The sequence below is a fragment of the Stegodyphus dumicola genome, chromosome 6, assembly GCF_044657685.1.
Source record: "Stegodyphus dumicola isolate Sdum_Otavi_A_Nest chromosome 6, ASM4465768v1".
In the NCBI taxonomy this organism is placed as follows: domain Eukaryota; kingdom Metazoa; phylum Arthropoda; class Arachnida; order Araneae; family Eresidae; genus Stegodyphus; species Stegodyphus dumicola.
Window position 1 is genome coordinate 126,800,036 of NC_140773.1, and position 20,815 is coordinate 126,820,850.

Consider the following 20,815-nt stretch of genomic DNA (forward strand, 5'->3'; position numbering starts at 1 on the left):
TCTAACAGTTTCATAGTGTCAGTTGCCGCGCGTTTGACAGGTGCTCTAACCTTTTTTAAAGCTTCAATATCCATCATAACAATTTAAATTATTAAATTCGCTAAATACGTTTTTCAGTATTCAATTCGCAATTTACTTTATCTAAACGTCTCTCTCGGATTATCGGCACCAAAAAGATTTGTAAATACGTATATACATTCTTTGTCGCTAAAACTCAATTCAAATCAATATATAAAGAAATCTCACTTACCTGTCAGACGCATTCTCGCCTTTTATCATTTTCTCAATATTTTATTGACGACACAATTAAATACATTTACAACAAAGAGAAGCACATATAAACTTTGGTTAATGTTTCGCGATGGTGTTACATCTTTCGCAATCATCAAAGTTCTGAACTAGTCCGAAGAATTCAAGCGCACACAGCGCCATCTGGTGCAATACAGTTTCTACACTGTATAGTGTCAGGAGCATTTGGTCTGACACTAAGCAAAATACTTATAATTTCTTACACTTGAATGCTTCGAGAGGGAATAATTATATCCTCAATGAAATGGTCCTTAGCAATAGGCAGTGTATTTAATTCTCTTACTTAGTGACTACAATTAGAGAGTTAGAAAAAAAATGCTTTAGTTACTATAGCAACTGTCATTAACAGTATAAACTTGATTTCGGAGTTGCACCGAACATCAAAAATCGTCCAGAAACAGAAATATTTCTGTCACACCAAGCTCACACAAAGTAGCAGGTTCAAATACTTCTTAAGGTGCATATACAGTTTTAAGTTAACATCATGTGAAATTGTATGCTTTCTCCGATTCAGTATGTGTTAAGTTTACGCTAATGTATCCTTAGATTGCCAATAGATGGCGGTAGTGTTTGTAAAAAGAAACTGCGATGTCATAATTATGTATATGTGTGTATCAGTTCGTCTTTGGTGTTCGTCAATAAACGAAACGTTTGGTGATCAAATGTAAATTGATCCAGTCTGATTTATTAGAGACTTGCACATATTTTGTTTATGATGCCTGCAAACCGGGATTATTACGAACCAGAAAATCGACGGACTGAATATTTCGAAAATGGAGGGCGTTCTTGAAAATTTGAAAAGGAAACGATCGGGTGTAAGACAATTAACTACGAAACTGATAACGGTTTAATCCTAGTATCCGGTGCACAAGGGATTTGGCTACTTTTGGCGACTTTATGATGGGCAGTAAACGGGACATATACGATGAGTAGTTAAACGCGTCATTTTGGTGTTGGCGATAATTTTCAAAATCGCGCCAAGGCTGCACCGTATACTAGGATTTTACCCTGATAACCAAAGTCGAAACGAATTTAGCAGTTAATATTCCTATAAATGAGAAAATTGAAATAATCGAGGATTTGTATGAACAGCTGATTGAGAAAATCAACGAACTGAAAAGTTTAGATTCAGAAATCGGATCAAAAGTAACTTCGGAGGAGATTGAGAATGAAGTTATGCTAAGTCAAGAATACCAGGATAAAACTGTTATATGGAGAGGAAGAATGCAACGATTTTTGAAAAGGAATTTGGAATCTTCTAGAACAGTTCATCAGAACGAAACGGCTAATGTTACACTTCCAGTTGAAACGAAAGCAGTGAAGTTACCACGTCTGCAAATCGGAATTTATTACGGAGATTCGTGTAAATGGTTGGACTTTTGGAACCAATTCGAAAATACAATTCATAATCATAGTGGATTGAGAAAAACTGAAAAATTTGCGTACCTAAAATTATATATTATTACGAGAAGATAATGTGAAACGCTGTAACTGGAAGATAGGTAGGATTAAGGACTTATTGCATGGAAGAGATGATAGAATTAGATCTTGTGAGATTCAGTTGGATAAGGGTGTTGTTAGAAGACCAGTTGAAAGACTTTATAATCTTGAAGTTCAGTAAAATTGGGGGGGGGTGTTAAGTTTACGCTAATGTATCCTTAGATTGCCAATAGATGGCGGTAGTGTTTGTAAAAAGAAACTGTGATGTCATAGTTATGTATATGTACGCATCAGTTCGTCAGTAAACGTAATGTCGAATAACGCTCCTTTGTTTATTACTTTACATTTGATCCAGTCTGATTTATTAGAGACTTGCACATATTTTGTTTAGTATGACTTAAATTACACTATTTATAAATTTTATTAATTTTACAATGTGTAAGATGAAGGTAAGATTAAATTTATATGTATATATATATATATATATATATATATATATAAATTTCTGTCCATATTTTAAAGATTAAATTTTATTCGGGCTTAAAAACATCGTCATTGATTCTTTAAATCTTATTTAGCTTAAAAATAATTATTTATCTGTCATTAAATTTTAAAAGAATGGTATCATTTAATAATTATCAATTTTAATTTCGTTAAGTGCTAAATACAATTAAATTTATTTGATGGTCACAAATCAAATACATGCACTTTAAACGCAGTTGTAATGAAATAATTATGGGTTTAAAAAGAATGCTTCCAAGCTTATATATTTGATTGCTTTTTATATATTTATTTAATTTTTGAGTATTTATCAAAATAAATAAATCTTCAATAGTGAATAGAAAAGAAGAAAGATGATATATACACATAATAGGTATATAAATATATCATCTTTATTTTAATTGAAAGTTTTCTGCGATGTGTAAAAATGGAATCATATATTTTGCGAAAATAGGTGTAGATATGCATTGAACTTATGATTATGTTTATATACATCGCTGCGTATTCTCCATTAGAAGGCATGCTTTTGCATAAATATTTATCTATATTCAGTAGATCAATACGAATTTTGTGGTAAATGGCAATAAAAACTATTTTCAGACTATTATGTTTATAAAAGTACTTCAAACTTCCATTAAGACGTAATTTCGACTTTTAGACAGATGGTTATTTAGGCACAAGAAAGATACAGAAAAAAAAAAAATTAACAATCAGTTTTTGATATTCCTCTCAGTTTGTTGTCTAGAGGTAACCAAAAATATAGTGAATCTTATTTCCATTTTTCAAAATAAGAATATAGATAAGCTTCCGTTGCATCTGCATTTTAAGTGCAAATTTGCCACTCTCTCTAAAGAATGCATTTCCATTTATATAAACTTTCAAATGTTCTTTTATATTGCAAAAATGACTGAGCTCTGCGTATCGATAAACCAATCTAGAATAATATTTGCATTTCCTGTGGCCAATTTATGCATCATTTTCACATCACTAGTTGGAAAACTTCTTGTCTTTTACAGCACCTTCGGACAATATTGTCGTTACACAGCTTTTCGAGATATAGAATGTTATTTTTGCTCTACTTTGCTCTACTTCTGTGCCTTTTGAAAGGGCTTGTGCTGACAATAGATACATTTTCAATGAAAAATTATTGATAGATATACTGTGGTTTAAATTATGCAACGAAACTCATAGAACAATTGATGCCTATTTCACACTATAAAGCTCTTGAATTATTAATAATGCTGATACAAATTCATGCAGAGCTCAAAGAGGCTTTCATAACTTCAATGTTCTCATTGTTACATATTTTTTGAAAGGGGAAGGGACAGATTATAGTTTTCTTTATTTCTTATATATATATATTTTTTTTTTTTGCTTTTTATTTTGTAGGACTCTTAAAAATTTTAAAATTTTATTTCTTTGATACATGCAAAGAGGAAGAGAAAATCAAAGAAACCTAATAGTTGTAATCCTTTATTCTTAGCATTTCGTGTATAGCTTAAAACATATTTTTCGTGTGGATTATGGGCATAACGAATATACACATTGTTACAAGTTTTATGGTTATAGATATTTGATTTCTCCTTCTAAAACGCGGGAAACTTATAGTATTTCGAAGTATGCTTAAGATATATTGGATTGAAGCTGAAAAACATAGAAGTCTGTGTACCTGAAGCAATAAAACAAATTATTAAAATATTCTTCAAAGTAGACTTTTTGCATTAACATGCATTAAGTGGGGTTATTGTATAAAAATTGTAGTCAATATTCTCAAAATTATTAAGAATTGCAACTTCCTTATCGTTTCAATAAGTCCAGGATTTCAACGCAATTCCTGAAAATGTCACCGAGAGCTTTTTAGTGGTCTGCAATGTAGAATGAACGTAAATTTGTAATCAGATCAGTGACAGCATTGAATACTCGCTGGACGAGGTAGAAAGAAGAGAAAACAATTAAATGGTTTTAACGATGGTCGACAGTTCTTGGTAGAAGCGACTGATGTTACTTTGATGCCAAAATTCTGCGAGACGATCACCATTCTGCAAGATAGTTTTTAAACTTTCATTAGTTGAAAGTTCGACAATTTTCTCCTGAATATGAACCTCTGCTGTCTAAATATTCATAATTGGGTCATGACGCATTGAGGAACTTCCATTAACAATTTTAAAATATCCTCAAAACTCTTAGACAAATTTTTGAATCTTAAGAAGATCGAACAAGACTGGAAACTGGTTGAATTCGTTGAGAGTAAAATTCTGCTGTTTTTTTCTAGAAGGCAGAAATAACATATTTTGTTTCGATCCAACTGAACTCTTCGCCACGAAGCTGCAAATTAATTCAACTGAATTTGGCAAATTAATCGGCAATGTAACATCAGTCTTAAACAGTAGCAATCTGTTTCTCAGAGGTACACCTTTCACTTCGAGGAAATCAAGTTGAAAAGAGCCGAAAAGTTTTCAGAACTTTTTGAGGCAAGCACCTATGGAAAGCCAGCGAACCTCGGTGTGTAGAAGTAAGGGATTGAATTTTTCATCGTTCTCCTTACACATCTAACCGAATAATCAATTATTTAGAGCATTACTGCAAATTTTGTTCACAGATGAAAACGTATTCTTGTAATGACTGACACAAACGGTCGCTGAGGTTTTTCGTAACTAAATTATGTTTATATATCACGCAGTGAATAGCTAAAGTAATTGGAACCTCTTTCTTCAAAATGGCGATGGCAGCATGATGACGACCCACCATTGTAGGAGCTCCATCGGTGGCAACAGATACTGTGTTCGCAAGAGGTATATTTTTCTCTTTAGTATTTACCTTTAGTATCTGCAATCAAGCTTCTCACAAAACGCGTCTCTTGAATAATTTTTAATTTCTTCACAAACCGGATGTACGCTAACAGTAAAGCCTCATTAGAACTCGGCAAGGTTGATTCTTCAACCTGAAGGGGAAATTCGGAGGATATCAAAAGTTTGCATAAGGAAGATTCAACGTCTTCAGACATCACATGAATTCGTTTTTGTACTGTATTATTACTTAATGGGATATTTTTTTATAATATTGGGTGGTGTAAAACAGTTTCTAAAACTTCCTTGACAGACAGCAGTATCAGTTCTTTGCCGATGATATGAACTCTCTCTAATTTAGTGATTAATCTTGATAGATTATAAGAGGCTATCAAACCCATCGACGCATTTTTATGAGGTTTCTAGTAAGCCTGAAACAGACGTTGCCTTCAGAAACATATCCTTGATGTTCGTAAAAAAAAACTAAAAATCTTCATTTTGTTTGTCAGGATGAATCTTTTTCAGATGCTTCCGCAAAGTAGACGGTTTCATTAGTTCATTATGTAACCCTTTATTACACATTAATCATATGGGTAGTTGCGAGTTCGAACGGTGAAGAAACAAATCCCAACTTAGAGTATGTGGAACTGTATTGGCGAAACTTTTTTTATTACCCAACGTTGCTAACGTCAGCAAAATATAATGAGGGAAAGATAACTGTATATATATATATATATTAGATAATGTATAGATTATAAGAGGCTATCAAACCCATCGACGCATTTTTTATGAGGTTTCTAGTAAGCCTGACACAGACGTTGCCTTCAGAAACATATCCTTGATATTCGTAAAAAACTACAAATCTTCATTTTGTTTGTCAGGATGAATTTTTTGCAGATGCTTTCGCAAAGTAGACGGTTTCATTAGTTCATTGGTAACATTTTATTAAATATTAACCATATGGGTAGTTGCGAGTTCAAACGGTGAAGAAACAAATCCCAACTTACGTGGAACTGTATTGGCGAAACCTTTTTTATTACCCAACGTTGCTAACGACAGCAAAATATAATGAGTGAAAGATAACTGTATATATATATTAGATAATGTATAGCTAATGTATAGTGTTTGCTATAATAACTTTATAGATTTTCAAAGTATACTTAACTATTTCGATGCAATGCTATTTTTCTATGAGTGACATACGATACCCAAGTAGCACACGACGTTGCAAATTGGTCCGAGAGGTTGCAGAGTGGTCGTGGTAACTTTTACGACGTCTTTACAACGTAGCGAAGACGCAAAATATTTGCCGTTGCATCTTGGCAATTTGTCGACGTCGCTGAAACGTCCTGATTTGACCGCGTTTAGACGTGGTAGTTTTAACACTTTTTTCATAGTCCATCAGCGTTTTTTTTAGAATGATAAGAAACTAAATCTTCCCATTCAAGAACCTGAAGTCCGTATAAGATTTATTTTGCAATGTTTCATTACTTTATTTCATCTAAATATATTAATCTAAGGTAGATTCATGTAATGAAACATAAATTTAATGTAAATACTTTTGAATTATTAAATTTAATAAGTACTAAAAATACGTACCAAATTATTGTTTAAAATGTTGTTAAAATAATTAATACTTAACATATTTTTTATAAATATTATAGAAAAATATTGAAAATGAAAATAATCTATAAAGTAGAAATTATTAAGCTATGCATTTTATATATTTTAATAAATCATATTTCCGAAATCAATGCAAATCACATGTTAGCAATTATTTCACTACTGAAATATGATTTTATTTATTATTTTTGAAGAACAAACGAATTTATTTGAATTAATATGCTGAAAATAATATGAAACATTTCACCGCATACAGTGGAAAAATTTCTAAGTTTTACTTTATTAAATTTATCATTTGAAAAATAAAATAGAGTTCTTAATGTGAATTAATTAAACTAAAAAGTAAATAATTCAAATTTAATTTGTTGCACGGAAATTATATTTACAATTATTGAAATCATTATAAAGCACAACTTGAAATTTCATTAAATGTAGGTTCTTAACACTCTACAACTATTTCATTGCACAATATTCTTTTATTCCAAACTGAACTTTATTTCGTGCCATATTACTGAGATTTTAGTAAAAATAGAATATATCTCAGCTTATAATTATAAATAACTCATCCTCCGTATTCGTTTAACGAACTGAAGGGTCACTAGAGTGCCCGAGGCCTTCCAGAAGGGAGAACTTTATCCCTGCAACTCGTAGTCTTGACCTTCGATTGTTGTCTTCTCGAGCTCTGGGTAGTGTTAGTCCAAAGAACGTGTAAGCATATTCTGTGGCACAGCCAACTCTATAAATATATATAGAGTTGGCTGTGATTCTGTGGTTAATTTGACTGATCGCCATTACTGTATTTTTTTTACCTCGTGTGTTTCTCGAAAGATCCAGTCACCATTGAAAATGTATATGGGCGATTCATCGAAAATTCCAGCCTACAAGAGCTTCAAAGGTAAGAAATATATATATATATATTCTTGATTAGTGTTTATGATATAAATATACTTTACTGCTCATTAGATACTTTAATGTATATTATATTCCATATCGTTCTCTATATTTATGTAACTAAATTTTTCGTTCTAGGTAAGAAATACTTTAAAAAAAAATTTAAAGGAAAAAAGCAATTTTAATGCAAAGTGTCAGATAATTTGAAAATTTCAAAATTTTTCCTTTCACAACTGAATAAAATATTTACGGGTGAATCATCCTAATTTATAGTAATATGTAATGTAATATTAGCGACTTATTTCTGCTAAATTTTACTGTATTTAAGTTTTCAAAATTCGAAAACCTCCATAGATTGTCGTAGATTATATAATCTTCTCAAAATGTGTTGTTATCCCAAAAATTCCATTTAAAGATGTCTTCATGGTTTAATGTAGTTTTCCCAATGTGTGAGTTATTAATATCCACTATTTTAATTATTAAAACGTGAGGAAAATGTGATTTTGTTAGTGATAAAGCTATCTGAAATTAAGTAATTTTTACGAGAAGGCTGAAAGTTGTAACAAATGAACTTAACATAATAAATGTTAGTTGTCATATTTTAGGCATTATTTGTATTTATCCACAGTAATTTTATAACGTTTTTAGGCTTATAAATGAAAATAGGAAATCATATTATTACATATGATATTAATACTGTTTATTCATTTCAAAAAGTAATTATTTAAGGGCCAATTTTCCCACAGAACTTCTGAATAATTTTGTATGTTTAAGTATGGCATAAACTATAAATATCTTTTGCTTTTTCTACATATGACAAAGAGGATTTCAACATTAATTATAATCTTTATTTAAAAGAGTAGCATTTAAGCCCAATTTTTTTTTCTTTTCCCTATCTTTGTGACATGTACTATTACTTCATTACATTCATTTTAACATATTGTAATGAAGAAATTGTTATTCGCATTAACATTACTTTCCAGGCTCTCAGTTTGCGTTTTATGAGCAATAACTCTTATGATATGGAAGGCTCATGGCAACTTAATATTATGGGTACTTTATGATCTATGCAACTAAGAAAAATTCAAAATTTAAGTGGCATAAAAACTAAAGAATTGATGTATGTTTTCAAATTCAGTAATATTTAAAAGATAAGAATTTAAAAATATTATGAAGCATATTATTCAAAATTATATGTATAGTTTAATAAATGAAACAAACAAGAAAAATTCCATTAAATATATTGTTGAACTATAATCATAAATATTTTAAAGTTGCATGTCCATTAAGCTTCTAATTCAGGGTAATAAAGAATCCGGAAAAACCATTCAACTTTTTAATTAAAATTATTTTGTTTTCTTGTTATAAGAAGAAATGTTCTTAATATACTGAATAATAAAAATTCTTGATATTCAGTTAAGCTAACATTTTCTCCTGTATAATTAGGCATCATTTATTGCAATGTTTTGGAAAGGTTAAAAAAAAGAGTGATGGATTTTTGTTTCTTAAAGAGTTTTTATAAGGACTCTAATTGTCTCTTTTATTTCATTAGGTCTCTGAGCTTCCATTTTGTTGCATGTGACACTGACAGATTCTCGGACATGTATGAGAAATCCCGCAGAAATCTTATTTGGAAACAAGTAACATTTTATACTGAGTGTGGACTGCTTTGTCTGCATCCAGATATAATAACTAAGATATTGTATAACTGTACTGAAGTAAAAAAAAAAATAGTACATGAAGAGTATGAAGATAGTTTTTGAATGTAATACAATCAGCGATCTCTTGCTTATGCATTGATATATCACACTGTAAGAGTTTTATAATGACATTCATAACTTATGACAAATGTATTAAAAGGCATATCTTGGAAAATATTCTATTTTTTGTTATAAAGGAATCAAGTAATAAATTCCTCAAAAAACTACTGTGTAACATCCAATAAAAAGGACTAGTTATACCTAATCCACACTGTTGTATGTTGAAATCATCATCAGATGAACGTGCTAATTTTTTCGAGAACTTTATATTGTGGCTGAAAGCATGGCAGAATATGAAATTGAAACCACGCCCTGGATGTTTAACTGAAGAAAAAATTTTTTTTTGATTCACACTATGAAATGCATGATATATGTAAGTAAGCATCTTCTGTCAAATGGAGTGAAATATGTACTGACAGGTAAATTTCAAACTGATTGTTTAGAATCTCGATTTGGTTTTTTATCATCAAACGTCAGGTAGTGCATTTCATGTAACTAACCAGGAAATTTTAGAGAGTGAACTTAAGCTTCGAGTGAAAAGTGTATTGATGCTGCATTCTGACATTTTGGGAAATGTCTCAATTAAATGCCTTTTGATGAACTATCTTGTGTAACAGATTTAGCGACATGTGATCTTTCTGTGTTTGACGATATTCAAAGTGATGTGGGTTTAAATGCATCAATGAATGAGCAGCAAGTTTTAATATACCGTATTTATGCGAGTCTAATGCGCCATCGAATCTAATGCGCATCCCCATTTTAAAACTTTAAATAATAAAAAAATTGTTTGTCGGCGAATGTAATGCGCATCAATGATATGAGGAATTTATTGAATCTTATTTTATACAACAGTGGATTTGTATATAAACTATCAATTAATGGTATGATAATTTTATTTAAATTTAGATACCATATTTTATACAACAATGGATTTATACATAAAGTAGTAGAACATAGAATTAACCTATTAGTGGGCAATTGTTATGTGAAACAATCACTGTTAATTACCACTACCGTATATACGGTACCTATCGTAAAATATGAACATGAAATAAATCGTAACATTTCTATCTAGCTAACAGTTTCTACAATTAGTGATTAATAGTAAACGTCTTTATTCACTGTTTTCATTACTGGAATCCTCGCAGCTCTTTTCGTCAGACGCAGATTCATTTCTTCTTTCCTCATCATCATCATCGTCATCCTCGGCGTTCTAGAGCTCGTCATCTTCACTGCCATTCAATGAATTTGAAATGCAGCATTTCTTGAAAGATTTCACAATCTTTGGTGCTTCGATGCTTTTCCAGGCAACAGAAACTCCCTGCAACAATGTGCGGTGCAGCACGCTTAATTTTTCCTGTCGGGGTCAATTCGCGGTCATCGGCGAACTTTGCACTCGAATATAATGCGCCATCGAATCTAATGCGCACCCCAATTTTGAATACTACATTTGGCCAAAAACGATGCGCATTAGATTCGCGTAAATACGGTATATAAGCTGGTTACTGCATACATTCTTTGAAACTTCAGAGTGTGATCTGCAGAGAAAACTAGTTAAGCTTGGGTAATTTATTGACTGAAAGGAAAAATTATGATAATCTTCCATTATCCCAAACAACAGAACCAAAGTGCAAATCTTTGTACAGTCAAAAGTCGTTAATCCGGACTCCTCGGGACTTCAGCGATTTCGGATTATCGATTTTTCCGGATTATAGATTATCAGTTTATATCTGGTAAGATGGCATGCAGAAATTATAAAATTAAAAATATGAAACCGTAGTTTATGAAATAAAGAACAATTATGATCTAAAGGGTATCAAAATTTACAAAAAAAAAAGCTTAATATTTATTTGTTTACTTTATTAAACATTTCTTTCAATGTAAGTTGTTTAAGTTGCTTCGTTTTTTATGTGATAATACATTCTCTTTAATTCTATAAACAGACATAATTTTTTGTTCAGTTACAAAGTTCCGCTCTTCAAGTCCTATAATTGCTGTGTCTACCGACTAAATTGTCAATCGAAATTTTTTCGTTTTCAATAACCTCTGTCACTTTCTTCGTTATCGGAAGCGAATTATAATGATGAGGAATTTGATTTAAATCATATCAAAGACGGAGTACATCGAGATGAAATACTAAATTTAGTTAGTAAATTTAGTTATAAGCCAAATAAAATAAAAACATCTGCCCTGAAGATAAGGATAGTGCTGACAGATCAACTTCCAATTCATTGCGCGCCGCGGCATTAAAGATAAACAAAGTTTAGATAAACAAACGTTAAAGTTTAGATAAACAAAGGATATGCTTTTATCCATTTTTTTGCAGTAATTCCACTTTTTGTTTAATGAACTTTGAAACATACCTTCGCTTTGTAGATCCTTTACATATTAATAAATATATATCAGAAATTCTATTTGACATAATCGAAAGTTCAAGCTTACTTTTATAAAATTGCTCTAACAGTCTGGAAAAAAAAAAAAAAAATTAAGCCGGATCCAATTTGAAGGTTAAGGAACAACGCAATCTGCAACATTAACTGAAAAAGATAATTAGATAATTTTAGCTTAGCTTATACCGTCCGTTGTACATTAAGCGCGCACTCGTAAACGTATTTTTCGGACGTGCACAAGCATATTCGCAGCCGTAAAGGTCTTACGCGCATGCGTCAAGGCGACGCATGCGCAGAAAGTTTGTAGCTTTGAGGTTCGGATTATAGATCATTCCGGATTATGGGTGTCCGAATTAACGACTTTTGACTGTATATGGTAAATAGAGGTGTCTTAAAAAACCATCCTTATTAGTTTTTAATATTATAATCCATTGGTACTGTATTTTTAGTGTACTTATAACCAAAACCTATGAAACACATTTCCAAAAATGTGACAGCCAGCATTTAGTCGTTACTTCACTTTTTAAAATGTATATAATTAACAGTGGACTACTTAGTAATGAAATTTAGCAGTCTTGCAGTTGTGAATTCTTTAATATTGTCATCAAAATGCTAGCTACATTTACAAATATTTGTTTCAACAATTATACAAAAGTTTTAGCAGGTAGCAAGTTTTCTGCTTCAAATGAATGAAAACTAAAATTTAAAAGGCGTTAAGTATTTTTATTATCTTTATTGTAAAATTCAGTTTTATTATTTTTCACATAGTATTTGTAACTCCAAATACTGCATAGTTTGTGCCATTTAAAAACCAGTTATATGTTGTTTGTTAAGTCATGATCATAATATTAATATGAATGTTTAGATTTAGATTTTCTAGTATTAAAAGTATTTTTAGTATTAAATTTTTAGTAATAATTAAAGTATATTTTGTTTTCATGGCTTTATTTTTGTAGATATCTGTGATAGCGGGAAAATTCATGATTATAAATGGTTTCACTGTACGTTATTTAATGAATAGTACTTTTTTAATGCTCGTAGTATGCTAGACAATATTCAAAGGTATATTATTCTGTGCTACTGTGTGCTAAAAAAGGTTACTGATTTTAGAAAATGCATTATTTGAATGTAATGATCATGATTATTCCAAAGAGGAGATGTTAAGAAACCACTATAAATATGAATAACACTAAATAATTTTTTATTGATTGCAAATTGCAGTTTTATTGCTTTTCGTTTGGTATCTATTCTTCCAAAAAAAAAAAAAAAATTTTTAAATTCTGCCATCATGTATGTTTATTAGTTTATTTCAATAAATGAATGTTGAAAATAAAGTTTAATTTTTTACTAAACTTAAGTATATTGTATTTTCTTCGCTTACTTTATATGTGCTTGTGATAACAAAAATATTCATAATAAATAGAAACAAAAAGTTTCATCGTGCGCTATTTAATGAAGAGCTTACTTTAACGTACTTAGCTTACTATCGTATATTATATTATATAAATTATTTTTATGCAGTATCAAAAGGAAGGTTATTAATTACATCAGCATTACTAGTAAATACTGCAATAAATAGTTTTGCACTTGTAATTGCTTAATAATTAAAAAACAAATAATTTTTTATTAGTTGGAAATTTTAGTTCTGTTACCTTCCTTCTGCTATTTACACTTTCAAACACTGCTAGTTCATGTTTTTTCTTAAATAGTGTTGTCATGTATGTTGTTTGTTAGGTTTCATTTTAAATATGAATGTGGGAAAAAGTATTCATTCATTTTAAATATGAACTGTGCATTATTCACAAAACCAGCGCGATATTTTGTCAGAGTTAGTTTGTCCAGTTCATTGCCTTTGCGTGCTAGGAGGTAAATACCGTTTGCAACTAAAAAAATTATTTTTTCATATAGGTTTTACTTGAAATGGTGTTTTCTTTACTCTGTAACTTTTGCGGTGATTATGATATCTTGTTAATGATGCGTAATTAATGTTGGAAGCGAAATGCCGTTAACGAACTTCAAACGGCTGTAAAATAGTCTTTTTTTCCCTGAGGTTATAATATTCCTGATGTTATAATAATTTTTAATATAGATTAAGAAGAATTATTACTTGCGTTGAATTAAATAGATAAAAATAAAATTAAGTTTAAAATATTTTTTATCTAAGCAATGGTATTGGTAAATTATATGTATTTAAAGTTTTAAATTTAAACAAACATGTAAATACATAAAAAAGCAAATTTAAAGTTAAAATAATTAAAAAATGTGCAAACATATAAAAGATTTAATTTTCGAACTAATCTACAATATCATTTAAATTCAGATTGCATAAGTAAATCAAGTGCAAAACCAAACCATGAAAATAAATTCACCAATTTAGCAAATTAAAATTAATCTATTTTTTTTAAAAAAATGCATAAGTGAATGATTGTTGAGCAGGCAGGAGACATACTTATCAAGGGGAAGTTGCCCCCAAACCTAACTCTTTAATCATTCAATTCGTGTTTCGTCATTCATGCAGGCAAGGGTAAATGTCAATACCAAAAGTAAATACATAGTGAAGAACGTTCAAAAAAAATACTAATATAGTGGTATCTTGAGAAATTAGCAATTAAAAATTAAAGGTCTAAAAGGAAAATTACCAATAATGAAGATTTTGAGAAATAAGCAACTTGAGAAATATTTTTTTTTTAATTTTAATTTAATACTAGATTTTACATTGCTTATTTCTCAAAATCTTCATTATTGGTAATTTTCCTTTTAGACCTAGAATTGCTAATTTCTCAAGGTACCACTTTATTGGTATTTCTTTTTGAACATTCTTCATTATGTATTTACTTTTGATTTTTGACTTTTACCCTTGCCTGCATGAATGACGAAACACGAATTGAATGATTGAAGAGTTAGGTTGGAGGCAACTTCCCCTAGATAAGTCTGTCTCCTGCCTGCTCAACAATCATTCACTTATGCATTTTAAAAATTTCTTAAGATTAATTTTAATTTGCTAAATTGGTGAATTTATTTTAATGGTTTGCTTTTGCACTTGATTTACTTATGCTATCTGAATTTAAATGATATTGTAGATTAGTTCGAAAATTAAATCTTTTATATGTTTGCACATTTTGTAATCATTTTAACTTTAAATTTGCTTTTTTACGTATTTACATGTTTGTTTAAATTTAAATTTCATTCCTTGCAGCAACGGCGCACAGTTTTACAATTAATTTATCAAAATTTACAATTAATTTATCAAAATGTAAATTAAAACAAAATGCTTTCGCCATAATTATTAATTGTTGAATTTATATTGCTAAGCAAGTAAAATTAAAATTAAAAATATTAAACTAATACTGTCAAGAACGTTTCAGGTGACTGAAATTAACATAGGAAACATTCTTATTTTAATTTTTTGAAAATTGACTATTTCACAATGAAATGCTCTATTAAACAATTTGTCGTCAAAATTTTCATTGATAAACTTTATTTTTTAAAATATAGCTCTATTTTTGAGATGGAGGTTGTGCATTTACACAACTGTTCGATCAATATAAATAAATTTTTATAATACATAAACGTTTTAGTTGTGAATAATTGAGAATTTAGTGTTACATTGTTAAGGGTTTATGGTTACATAGTCTTCGATTAATATTGCATTTTTCAAATGGAATGTTTTCAGTTAGAGTTTATGCATTTTTAATGAATTATTGTGATTAAACAATGCTGCATAATTATTTTTGAAATTAAAAGAAAAAAGTTTACTTATGTTCATAATATGTGGTACAGAAGCTTTTACAGTAATAATTTAATATCTTTGAAATGATATGACTATTTTGCAAAGCTGTCTCTGAGCTTTTACAATCAGAAACACTCTTTTTTACCCACATATATAGCTTTACTTTTATTTATGTCTGATTTAATTTTATTTACTTAAAACCCACTATTATTATATATTTATAATAACCACTTTCATAATTACTCTCACTTATATACTAAAAAATTAAGAAAAGAAATAATGAAATTTTAAATTATCGTAATTTAGAATTTAAGTTATTTAAAAATTATAGTTTGAAAATAATTAAGGCTATTATTAATTGAAGAATAAAATGACGTCTTCTATGTACATAACAAACATTTATTTAAACTACGAAGACGTTGAACAGCAGAGTAGAAACATGATATTACACAGCGCTTAGCCCTTCTCGCTTACATGCATTACTCACCATTGACTTTGGCTAACCGCCTACTAAGTATAAGTATTACGCAGCAGAGAACTTGCTTATCATGCGCATGCGCTAGGGGAATCGACGGCGGTTGCCAACATACCCCCTTTCGACGTTGATTCTCCTATTCCTGAAAAATAAAACAAAATACATATTAAACAGTATTCAATCCTACAATTGTACAACAGTTTTGATGTTTAACAGGAGTCAGGGGTTTGGTTAACACATCAGCTCCCATTTCACTGGTAGGTATGTACTTCACATCTAATTCACCGCGTTCAGACACTTCACGCACAAAATGATGGCGAATGTCTATGTGCTTTTTACGGGAGTGAAACACAGAGTTCTTTGTAATTTTCTGAGCTCCTTGATTGTCGCAGTACATTGTTGTTGGGTGCTCTGTGTTGTAACCCAGCTCCTTCAGGAAACGACGTAGGTAGACAGTTTCTTTGGCGGCCTCAGACAGAGCCATATATTCCGCCTCCGTTGAAGATAGAGCTACACTGCGTTGTTTTCGTGATTCCCAGGTTATAGCTGAACCACTTAATATATATACAAAACCGGTGTAAGATTTTCTATCATCGACATTTGATGCCCAGTCTGCATCCACAAAGGCGATGAGTGGTTTTTTTGTTTTCGTATAAATTAGTCCTTGATCTTGGGTTCCCTTTAGATATCGAAGTATTCTTTTCGCAGCATGCCAATGTTCTTTTTCCGGATTGTTGTTAAATTGACTTAAGAAATTCACGGCGTATGTGATATCTGGCCTAGTAGCTACTGAAAGGTACATTAATGATCCGATCAGATTTCTAAATGGAACATTTTTCATGTCAGCGATTTCGTTTTCGTTTTTAGGACTCATCTCTTTTGATAAATTTTTTGCTGTTATCTATAGGTGAAGACACAGATTTAGCATTTTGCATGTTATACTGATTTAAAATATCATCAACGTATTTCTTTTGAGAAATTTTAATTGAATTCTCATTTTGGTAAAATTCTATTCCTAAGCAATAATGTAATTTTCCCAAGTCTTTCATTTTGAAAGCAGAAGCTAAACTATCGCGAATTGTTTCATACGTTTGCTGAGAATCGGTAAAAACGATAAGATCGTCTACATAAACGATTATAATAGTTTCACTGTTAGGCGTCTTTTTAATATAAACACAATTATCTGAATTAAGAGATTTAAATTTCATAGATTTCAATTTTTCATCCAACTTTTTGTACCACTGACGTTCTGACTGTTTAAGACCGTATAATGATCTCTTTAAAAGACACACTTTGTCTGAATTAGTTTCATCGCGAAAACCTTCGGGAATTTCCATGTAGATTTCTTCATCTAAATTTCCATTTACATAGGCCATTACAAAATCTAATTGGTAACCTTTGAGATTGTGTTCTACTGCGTAGGCTAAAACTGTTCTTATGGAACTTAATCTAGCAACAGGGGAAAAGTTTTCAGTGAAATCGAGACCAGGGATTTGAGCGCACCCTTTAGCAACTAGCCTAGCTTTGTATTTTTCGATAGTGCCGTCATGATTATATTTTAATTTAAGAACCCATTTACTACCAATAACTTTCTTGTTTTCAGGTCTTTTTACTAATTCCCAAGCCTTTTCTTGAACAAGCGAGTTATATTCTAACAGCATGGCAATATGCCAATTTTCAGCATATGGTCCATTTAATGCTTTTTGCACCGTAGGATTAATGCTTTCCTCAACAACATTTTGATTTTGTTCATTTACAACTGTATAGTGATATTCCTTTTTAGGCCTTCCTGGCAAACCTGTTTTTATTTTCTTGGGTCGACCAGGCCCCCTTTTAATCAGGATAGGAAGCATTGATTCGCTATATAAATCACTTCCGCTTTCCTTTTCAGATTCAGAGATAAGTGGCGACTCGCTATCGTCCAGAGGTGATGATTTTTCACAACATGTTTTATTTATAATTTTTTCCTCCGGAGCGAAAGGCAGATTTATTTCTTGCTCTGAGTCATAACTACAGCAGTTTTCAAACTCATTAATAAATTTTACGTCTCTGCTTATTATCACTTTACGTGCCTCGGGATCCCAAAGTCTATACGCTTTTGATTCATCAGATTAGCCAATAAAAATACATTCCTTAGATCTAATATCAAATTTGCCTATTCCTGGCCTTTTATTTAGCGAAAACGCTTTTTGGCCAAAGGTTCTGAAGTGAGAAACAGCTGGTAATCTGCCAAACATCACTTCGTAAGGTGTTTTTATTTCGTTTTTTAAACATTGCGTTGGGCAGCGATTTCGAATGTAAGCAGCCGTATTGACGGCTTCGGTCCAGAATTTCTGAGGCAGATTGGATTGCAATAACAAACATTGCGCCATTGAAACTAAAGTGCGATTTAATCTTTCGGCGACGCCATTCTGGGCTGGCGTGTAAGAAGTGTTCATTTCGTGTTTTATTCTCGCATTATTAAGAAATTTGTTTAAGTCTTTCCCTAAATATTCTACCTCGTTATCGGTTCGCAGGATTCTGATTTTAGAGTTAAGTTTATTTTCAAAAGATGCTTTAAAATTTCTGAAAGCTTCTTTAACCTCATCCTTAGATTTCAGAAAATAAACACAAACATATCGAGATTTATCATCGATAAATGTTGCGAAATAAAATGATCCACCTATTGATTCGGTTCTCATGGGACCACACAAATCAGAATGAATTAGATTCAACAATTCAGTACTTCTATATTTAGATTCTTTGGGAAGGGGAGTTGCGGTTTGTTTACTCTGAATGCATACTTACAAGTAGAAAGAGAGTCATTTTGAGAAAAAGAAAGACCTCTAACCATGTTATTTATTTGAAGTTGTTTAAGATCGTTTTCATTTAAATGGCCAAATCTTATATGCCACTGATCTATTTAGCAATTGATACATATTCAAATATTGGCATGACAAAATAAAGATCATTTTCGCGTTTAGCTAAAATTACTGTTTCGTTATTAGAATTAATTATTTGAGCACATTTTTCTTTGAAAATTACTGAAAGATTATTTTCAGTTACTTTAGACACTGAGATTAAATTATTTTTCAAATCAGGTACACACAATACATTTTTGAGTTTGATATTTTCAGTTTTAGAACCTATGCGAACTTTAAATTTAACAGTTCCTTTTCCAATAGCTTTAACAGTTTTATCAGCAGCTAATTTAACATAAGTATCACCTACCTCGTGAATTTCTTGAAACAGTTCCTTGCTGTTACACATATGCGATGTTGCACCACTATCCAGACAAAAAATGTCTTTAGAATTACTATTAGTGCATGCTACGGCTTTTTCTCGCTCCAGGGAATTCTGATATTCTGCAGACATCGCAGTTTCACTGAGGCGTTTGCTTTTAGTTTCTTTATTTTTCTTCATACATTCCGATGCTCTATGCCCATAGATATGGCAGAAGTTGCATCTGTAGTTAACTGGGTACTGTCTTCGGTTTGCAGACTTATCTGGTTTCGGTTTAGGAATCGGTCGTTGAGTATACTTCCGATCTTTTGAATAGCACGCATGTTGTGGTTCAGAAAACGTTGAATCTTTATTTTTGCGAGTGTTAGCTTCTTCCAACAGTTTAATTTTCAGCATTTCTGGAGAAGGCAGTTCATCACGAGATTCGATGGCTATTCGAAAGCTTTCATAAGAGTCCGGTATGCTATATAAAAGCAATATTGTAAGCAAATCATCCGCAATGTTTATTTCCATTTCTTTCAGTTTGTCCACAAGAATGAAAAAATCATTTAGATGAACAGTCATTTGTTTAGAATCACTCATTTTTGTAAAAAGCAATTTTTTTAGAATTGTGGCCTTTCTAGCTGGTCCCTTCGATTCGTAAATAGAATGCAATTTACGCCACAGTTCGTGAGATGTTACACAATTCTTTACTTGTGGAAGTTCACTGGGTAAGATGGATAGGATTATATCCGCTCGTGCCTTTTGGTCAGTAGTTTTCCATTTAGCAAATTCTTCATCACCAGGTTCTGGTTTCGGAATTTTCCCAGTTACATAGTCCCAATGATCATTTTTAATCAGTATTGCTTCCATTTGCAACTTCCACGTGTCAAAGTTGTCCTTGTTTAACTTTTCAATTGACATTGTATTAGTCGTCGCCATTTTCATTTCAGTCGACGCAGCTTGGCTTGCCGAAAGAATTTAACAATGGTAATTGCTCTGCATAGTTAAGCGCTATCTGGGCCCATAACCTTTGAAGAATAAAATGACGTCTTCTATGTACATAACAAACATTTATTTAAACTACGAAGACGTTGAACAGCAGAGTAGAAACATGATATTACACAGTGCTTAGCCCTTCTCGCTTACATGCATTACTCACCATTGACTTTGGCTAACCGCCTACTAAGTATAAGTATTACGCAGCAGAGAACTTGCTTATCATGCGCATGCGCTAGGGGAATCGACGGCGGTTGCCAACATTAATTCTGCATACTTATTCTAAAGAGAAAAAATTGTATTATCTTCTGCTTTTCAAGAAATGATAAAATATTTAAACTTTAGATAAATACGAGGAATACACAATTTAAAAAAAAAAGAAAATATATATTAATTATTAAGCTTATTTTTCTGCATATATCAATATGTAACACAAGGACATAATAACGACATTTTCACAACTGTTGAAAAAGGTGGAATTTTGCGAACATTTAGGCGTCTTTAAGTGATACGATTCTTTCACAACAAAAATATCACCTGCGAAAGACGCAATAACGACATCTATGTGACAAAAATCTCATCTGCAAAGACGTAACAAAGACGTCTTTGCAACGGTTGCAAAACAGTGGATGTGCGCGGACATCTGGGCGTCTTAAAGACGACATATTGCAACGTTTTTGCAACGACATCCGCGACGAGCTTGCAACGTC